Below are 8966 nucleotides of genomic sequence, written 5' to 3'. Positions count from 1 at the left end.
CGCCCTGTTTGTTTGTTTATTTGTTCGCATTGTGTGTATCCGAAATTAAATTGCAGCACATTCCTTGTCAGTGGGATAACCTCTGGACGGGCAGGGCAGAGGGAGAGATTAGATTTACTCTCACTAGGATTCTAATAAGTGAGGAGACAGGAAAAGAGAGCGAGATTGTGTTTGCAAGAGAGAGAGAGAGAAAGCAGGAGAGAGAGGATTTTAAAAAGCATAAAATGTAGGGGGATTTCAGTCATGAGGGAAGTTGAGCGGAGAACTAACAGGAAGTCTTTTTCCCTCAAGAGGAAACCCAGTCTCGTTACTGTAAAAGCTACTGACCTTGTGGCTTCTGTCAGGAAGGAATGCATGCAGAGAAGACTGACAGAGAGATAAACAGGAGCACATACAGTATAGAGGATCACCCTCCAGTGCATACACACGAGCTCCCTCTCCCTCCCTCTCTCCCTTTCTCTCTCACTCGCCCACTTACTCAGTATCGTTTCATCTCTCTTCCTCTCTCTCTCTCTCTCTCTCTCTCTCACACACACACACTCTCAGTCGCTGTGCTCTGACGGATGGGGATAACACTGCCAAGGAGGACTCAGGGGCGAGAAGAGTGTGTTTCTTTTCTTCTCTGCTGTGTTTTCTTTCTCTTCCGCCTGGCTTCCCTCATGAGCTGTTAATTCCAGCCCCGGTCCCGAGGATGAGGAGGATCTATTTGTGAGGAAGAGGCAACAAAGGAAGAGGAAACAAGGAGCAACAGGGTGTTGAATTCTGTGAGCGGGAGTGAACGAGATTTCCTCTTTTTCTACATGCTCGAGCAAGGTTAGTGAGGAAAGCTGCTTATCGTTTAAGCAAACACTGCCTGCTGTTATTGTTTTACCTGCTGTTCTTTACTTTGTTATCTCTAAGAGATATTTTCTATTCAAAGCGGTTCATATCCATGTGCTTTCTATCTCTTGGTGTGCATTAAGGTTGGAATTAGATGTCCTCACAGAGCAGTTTTCTAAATTAAGAACAGTTTCTTTCTCAAAATTAAAACGATTCGAGATCATTTTTTTTTTCATACAGTAAGTCTCCAGAGTGGCTACTGAAGTTTCACTCTAGGTCCACACAACTGTGTAATTTCCCAAAGGTGCACAGTGTGATTCTCAGGTGGAGTCTCTCCTTTGATGAAGGAGCAGTGAATGAGCTGCAGGAAAAGGCGAGGACAGCTCGCTCTCATCGCCGCTCCTGAGCCGTCACTTTACACAGGAGGCAATTAAGCGAGATTGGCAGCCGATGCTGCCGGTAACTTGGAAACAGGCATGCGGGAGAATGGTGGCACATGATAGGATTTAGGGGAGAGGGGAACAGAGGAGGAAGGAGATTCCCTTTGTTCATTGACACAAAAGCCTGCTCCTCTGTGAAAAACCCGGCTCTTCCCTCTGTGTCTGCATGAAAACTGGCCCAGGGGCAGCAGTTGTGAGCTTTTATTATTGTGCATGACAGTGAACATTGTTCGAGTGTGTGTGCTGCAAGTGTATGTGCATGTAAAGTGTGTTTGTGTGCTCTGTGTGTGGCTGCATGTGTTCATGCATGCACATGTATGATGGTCTCGCTGGTGTGTATTAATCGTGAGTCTTCTAAGTGAGCCCCCACGGAAATTACCACAAGTGGAAGAAATTATTCACATTTCAAACTAGTCAGACAATGGGAGTATAGGGAAAATTCATTAAAAACATCATGGCCCCTTTGAAATATTGTGATACCTGGATGAACTGGTGTGCAATTTCCGTAATGAATGGATGAGCAGTTGTGTAATTTATGAAATAAATTAGCTCCCGAAGGACTCTACCTTTGTTCAGGCTGTATTTATTTACAGAAAATTCTGAAACCAATAAAGATCTATTCTGCACGCTATTTGTCACAAAGCCTTTTCAGCCATTTCTCAGCATGGATACGATAACTCTGCCTAGAGATGCTGAAGTTGGCCTCTGGCTCCTGGTAACAAAGGCATCTGATGCAGGCTTAGGACGGTGAAGTTTTTTTCAAAGATTCACTATTGGGTGGAGGGGCAATTCGATTAAAATGTATTAAAGTAAAGGATGGGGAACAGAGAGTATCGTGTTCTCAGTGTAAACACAGGCGGAGACTCACAGGGCAATTATTCTGAACTGTGTGTGTTTTGACATGAAAGGAGAGATATTGTATAAGCCTAAGCCTTACCGTCCATTCATTCCTGTGACAGCAAAGTGTTGGTCCACACTCAGCAGGATGTGTTTATACAAAAACCTCTAAAGTGAAGAATTTGCTTTTAAAAGGATCATTCAGCAGTAGATTATTGCTGTGACTACCCACTCTTTGTGTTTAGTTTGGACTGTTTTTGTCACATAGTCACCTCTATAGAAGTGGCCGTACATAAGTGAGGTCAGGACAGCTGGGTCTGGCCATCCGTCATCAGTAGAGGGCTGTTTCCTGTGTCACCTTGTCCCAGAGCTGCCTCACAGGGACAGTTATAGTGAGTCCATCAGTGGCTCGCTGACTTTCCCTACTAGGAGGAGTCATTGACATTGAGAGGGTGCTAATGTCTGCTTGCTGCACACATTAACTTGACCGTACAGTACATGCACTCACATTCCCCCCAGGCATATGCACACATGCACATGCATAAAGGCAGAATAAGACACACAGCAGGCCCATAACACACACACACACACACATGCACATACACACCAGGGGAGGTGGCGCAGGGAGAAGCGTCGTGACCAGTGGCTTGGCAGAAGCCCTCAAGGTGAAAATTTTGAGTGAGGAGCATTTCAAATTCAGAACAGATGATCAAACTGGTGTTGAAACTGCAGAGTAGCTGGCGGCACCAGAGGCAGACAGTCTTTTGGCAGAGGAAGAGTTTTTGGTGCCTGAATCTCAAACATAAAAGTCAGAGGCGCGGAGCTGAAATTAATACAACTGCGCTATCGTCATCTCACGGGTGGTGGTTCTTATCACAGACCAGATGAGGCAAAAAAAAAAAACTCTCAGCTATACCAGGCGGCATTTTCTGTTAAACTATCATCCCTGCACACCTAATCCAGCCATATATCTAGACGTATCAGAGTGCAGACAGAGTAGGTTATTTAGGGGTGAGCACAAACTGAAACTCTGTTTCTACCTGTGGTCAGGGTGAGATTGTAGTGTGTCCCCAGTTTATCACACACAAACAGACAGTTTTTGACTGGGAATTTAACATTGTATCAGCCATATGACTGTATATTCTCAAATGTCTCCAATGTAAAAGACAGAAAGCTAATTACCTAATAAACACTCGCATCCCACTAAATTTGTATGAGACATAAGGAATAATGGAGAACCACTGGACCAGCTCTTTATCACGTGTGTACAGCAACAATTTCACTCTGCATTTCACCATTGATTATTTTTAACTCAGTTATAAAACTTATATAAACATTTGCCTTTTGCCTTCTCACACCCACTGAAATCTGAAAAGAGAAAAATAAAAAGTGCAAACAAGCCATCCATAATCTAAATGAACAGAAATACACAGAGGGACAGAGAAACTCCACTCAGGTCAGAATTACTGCAGAGGAGGCAGGCTGAAAGTGAATGGACCCGGTGTTGTGTTTCACCTCTGCCTTACCTCTTAATGGGCATAAGGGGCAGACAAGCTAATCATGAACGAATGAATTAATGACTGAGCAACAAACCCGCGAGTCTGATTGTCTCCTCTCCTTGTAACCTTTTGCTAAGCTTGTTTGCTTTGGCACTTTTATGGTTGTTCTGACCTGCAGTTCATTTGCATAATGCTTTTCTTATCAAAGCGCAGCTGCAAACCGCATCGGCACCTGTTTGACTTTCACGTGTAAAATGTAGAACAATCTATGGGCGGACGGGGCACCATCCATGCGTCCGGCTAAAGAGAGCGCACCCGCATGTAGCGGCTGATCGTTATTGATTAACCTGATTTTTAGTTCAAAAAAGTTAACCGTCATGTACAGTACCATAGTTTAACTCGAGCCAACCTCAGACCACCTAGTTCAGGTGGACTCAAACAAAGTGTCTTGGTTTGAACCTGAGTTTGGAAAAAGTATTCATTGTAAGATATTGTCTTGAATAGCTCAAACTTTCAGAATAAACAGCCAGTGAGAAGCACCTGAAGGCTTTGAAATATGTCTTCTAATGTTGATTTTAGGGTTGCATGCTCTTTAGAGTACTATCTTTTAGTTGTATTTTAAAAGAGATCCAACTCAGCTAAAAAGCTGTGCAGCACCGAGACGCCTCTGTTTGTACATCTGAACACCTTTTATCTGACTCCCCCCCCCCAAGTGCGCTGGATTCCCACCTCCCTCAAAAAAGTCACATTGAACAGTTTTCAACTAACAGTATAACTCATTAATAACACCAACAGCTGCAATGGCAGTCAAATAATGACATTCTCCAACCCAAAATAAACAGCAGCATGTGCACAGAAGTCTCTTGTTTTCCAATCTGCAGTGCAGAAAACTCTGCATTCATTTTCATTTGGTCTGTCTGTCATCATTACATCTCTCTCCTGAGGGTTCACACTGAGGTCCCCTGCCCGCGGCTTAGATCTTCTATGTGTGTGTGTGTGTGTGTGTTTATGTGTTTGCTTTAATTTGCATTCATCTCCACATGAATGTGTGTTTGTGTGCTTGTTAGAAATAGGCAGAGTTTGCAAGAGTGCAGTACAGTATGCATGTGCATGTCTTTACAGCTGTGTAGCTGAGAATATAAGTGTGTCTGTAGTTATGTGTGTGTGAGTGAGCGAGCGAGCGAGAGAGAAGCTGACAGAAGCAGGTTTCTTGGTGAAGCGTTGACATTGCCTTTGATGCCAGCTTCCCCTCTGTATCAGATTCCACTGAACAGATGATAATCTAGCAGAGCTCTGTAGAGCCAATCACACACACACACACACACACACACACACACACACACACACACATACATACAAACAAACACGCACTGTCTCTGCTCATCAGCTGTAAGCGCTCTCCCTCCATGTGGCCCCCGTGTACTTCAATGCTGTAACCATTAGATGCCCGGGGCAGAAAGCCAGCTAGCACTTTGTCCCATTATACTGTCAATGCTAATATCAGTAGCCCGCTCCACGTGGTAACTCCATGCATCCTGACCCCTTTGGGTGCGCTGTAACACACAAGTCTTTTTACTCTCTGCTAGTCTGCAGCCAATAAAACAGCCTATTAAATGTTTTCACCATATCTGTCTCAATGTGCACATGTACATTACTTTGAGCTTTGTAGCTGTAGTTTCTTTCGGGGGTGGTGGTATTTTTTATTTATTTTTTTTTATTGGCAGGAAGGCATTTCCGCCTTTTCCGTTACAGAAATTAGAGGCTGAAGAAATAATCAAATAACAAACAAGCTGTTGAAATTCATACACAGGTTCACCCAGTGGCTGTTTTGAATATTAATGCACTGTTTGCTATGCCTGTGTGTGTGTGTGTGTGTGCGTGTGTGCGTGTGTGTGTGTGTGTGTGTGTGTGTGTGTGTGTGTGGTCAACACAAAAAGGAAGAAACATAACCGCGATTCTCTGAAGACTCCGAGGCTTTTGTCCTATTGATCCAGCTGAGCTAGTTAAATCACACATAAATGATCATTCACGAGAGGAAAAAAATATCTTTTTTTTTTTAACCATTATGCAAATGAGTATTGCTGCTTATTGTTAATGCGATCTATGAATTATTAAGCTCCATCTGTATATTGTACTTGTTTCAATATAATCAGTTCATTAACAGCCATATTTAAGGAAGGACGGTCAGGAGTCTTTTCTCAAGGGTGATGAAGAGAAAACTCCGAGCATATCCACAATATTGACATATTGACTTTTAAATCTTTATGCATGACCCCTTTGTTATTGACCCCATCAATCCTCATTATTTGGTGAACCAGAGTCTGACCTGTGACCAGAGCAGCTTTTCCACATGACCTCCTCTTCGACTTGTGTTTAACCTCCAGTTAACTTGTTCCACTGTATCACCTCATACATCAGTGTTGTATGTGACAAGTAGTGAGTGGACACTTGTAATGTTAACATTATTCTTGTGCTTCTTTGTCACATCTAAGAACAAATATAAATCTCTGTTGAAATATGGCCTACTTCGGGTTCCTACAGCTTTAAGTCTCTTTTGCCTCGTGGAATGAGAATTAAGGCTAATTTTTACAATAACCAAAATTAAAGAAAAAACTAAATCAGTTACTTCATGGGGGTCTTGGCAGTTCTGTGTGTCTCATTCTCACTCTGTACATGTGGGATTCCACTTTCTTGATTTCTATTGTGCCGAATTTGAAACACTTCTTGCACAAAATACACTGTGCCTCTTACACATTCCCTTGCACCCGTTTCAGCCATGCCACAAAATCTTCATTGAATAGCCATTTTCATTGAATCTGCACTTCCCCGTGTCGTCCACTGTACAGTGGATCTGCTCTTAGCATCCCAGCTGCCAACAGAATGTGAGTGCTGTTGTTTCCGCTATCCTGATCTGCAAGACATTAATGCAAGAGGCATTCTGTAATTTTATCGAAAAATAGATATTACTAATCTTCCTACCTACTTCCATTGTCTTCCATTTTCATTAGATAAATTAATTTACTGCTTTTTAAGACATTTTAAGGTGCTAAAGGTGCTGCTCATGGTAATATGCTTTACTTTTGTGCATATGCTTCACGTATTCATTCACTTAAAGTAAAATACAGTATTAATACCAGAATGTTTAAACACTGTTAAAAAACCCTGATCAATATGTATCAATAGTATCAACACTTAAAGGACTTATGCAGAATGACTTCTTGACTATATGCATGATATACACAGTAAAGACAAGATAAACTGTGTGTCTTCATTCAAATCTTCAAAGCAGACTACACTTACTGAAATTTTCTGCTCTCAGCAGCTCCATATAAAGCCATATGTCCGACTGACCTCCCTCACTGAGGTGTTGCAGGGAAAGAGCAGATGTGAGTGACAGTGGAGACGCGTGGGAGTGGACGAAGGGTTAAACATCGATGTCAGACACTAGCTGTTGATTACAGGGCCGGAGGTGCAGCAGAGCCTCTGTCACTTTGGCTCAGCCTTGCAAGGAAGAGAAAAAGCTTTTATCACCAGATAAAAGCAGTATGTTGAGGTAGCAGCTTAAATGCATCTACTGTGTCAACAAGAAGTGGCAAGTGAGAGGACATAAGGAACAGCTGGGCACTCAACCGCTGGATTAGCGTTTAAGATGCTCCATTTATTCTTGTAATTATTTGATTTAAGTGTCTTTATCTTGTGTCAAACTCAGTCATTGTGTCATGAGATTTGTGTGCTGGGCATTTTTTCCAGGTTTTCTAGTTTTCCTGAATAGATGATGAATGAAAAATGCTTTCTAAGCATGAAATGTCGTTCTTGATCTTCAGGAACAGCAAAATAATGTAATAGCCTAAAATCCAGGCCTTCTTAGCTCTGTCTTTGGTCTACTCCTGAGGGAAATATCTGGCTCTTTAGCTGCTAAATGCTCCACTATGTTTACCAGCTAGTTGCTAATTTTATCTGTGTGTTGTTTGGTGCTTAACAGAAAGTGTACAGAGGGCTTTTAGAGCTTTTCCACTAAAAACAGCTGCCTGCTGCAGCAAGTTACAGCAGTGAGATTGAACTAAAGTAGTAAAATTTAGGCCAGACTACTAAACACTGAGCTGAAACTCTTTATGAAGCTCTGTAAAGCTGAGGGAAGCCACAGATTCAGAAGATAGTGCAATCTAATACGCATTATTATAAAAATATCACTTATAGCTGATTCAAGAATGGAGGGTCAATTTTGACATCTGAGTCAACTCCATTTACTGTTGAAGACTGTCAGATACTTATTTGCGAGGCAGCTGAATTCTCAAGCGAATATCCATCTTTCCAGGCGCCATGTTATGAGTTGTGGTGGTTTTGATGGTCAGCGTGAGTGCGGGCAGGGCTGACGACAGCGAGAAGCAACCGTTTGTTTGAAAACAGCGATGGCAGCTCCTAAGGAAGTCAGTGCAGGTGTTGCTAAAGCATCAGTTCCATCTGAACTGGAGAGTATTTCTTCATTGAAAGAAGAGTGAAGACCGGCACTTAGCTTTAACTAAGTTACATGATTCGTTGATCTGATAGGTTGACGTTAATCTGTGTTAGATGGTGATAGACAGATTATCCAATCACATGTCAAGTATCTTTTTAAACAGTTTCTACACATGACTTCCCAGATGGTTCTGTGTAACAAACCATCTGGTGCATCCGGTTAGTGACATGCAGTAGGGAGTGTAAAAATAGTTAGTGGGCCTTTGTCTCGTTTTGATAGTTAAGCCATATTCACATTATACTCTGAGGGACTTGACTTGTAGTATGAACTACAAAAAACATAACAATACATCTTCCACCGAAAGGGTCTGATCAACGACCTCTGAGCCAGTCGCAATTATGTACAAATCTCTGGGGCTTGTTGTCCTCACTCTAAACAATGCATCATTTCTGTTCTGAATGTGGATAAAAGCCGTGTGTGTCTGCGGATGCTTTTGTCTCTTAAATCAACCACCACATCAGAGAATCCCCATTACAGGGTGTGTAAACTCCACTGTAAGGTATGTGCATGTGTGTTTGAATATTTGTCTATATTGCAGCGCCAAATGTAAGTGCTCACTGTTCTGAGAGAGAAAATGTGTATTAAATGTGACTCACTATAGTCCATGACACATAATGGCCTCAAATTACTGTAATTTATGACTCACCATGTAATATAATGGCTCACTATAATCCCTCTCTCCAATAATGACTAATAATTTAAATAGACACCATAATCATGTCCACATATTATCAGTGAATAGCAGCAGGTAAGTCTGCTATTGTTCATTTTGAATAATAAAAAAAATTCATTCCGGAGTTAAAGAAAGTCAGCTGTACAGAACCTTTTTAGTACAGACATCAGGGCATTTAGCAC

The 8966-nt window shown here is 42.0% G+C and overlaps 1 protein-coding gene across 2 annotated transcripts in view; it reads left to right on the top strand.

Moving 5' to 3' along the window:
- The first annotated feature begins 559 nt into the window (after positions 1-559).
- Positions 560-8966, top strand: part of shisal1b (shisa like 1b) — a 34652-nt gene continuing 26245 nt past the window's right edge. For both annotated transcript variants that reach the window (XM_070831067.1, XM_070831066.1), the window contains exon 1: positions 560-813. The gene's annotated coding sequence lies outside the window, so the exon portion shown is untranslated. The remainder of the gene's footprint in view (positions 814-8966) is intronic.

The sequence above is a fragment of the Pempheris klunzingeri genome, chromosome 5 (genome assembly GCF_042242105.1).
Source record: "Pempheris klunzingeri isolate RE-2024b chromosome 5, fPemKlu1.hap1, whole genome shotgun sequence".
Classification (NCBI taxonomy): domain Eukaryota; kingdom Metazoa; phylum Chordata; class Actinopteri; order Acropomatiformes; family Pempheridae; genus Pempheris; species Pempheris klunzingeri.
The sequence above is the reverse complement of the archived record's forward strand: the minus strand, read 5'-3'. Positions and strand labels throughout refer to the sequence as shown.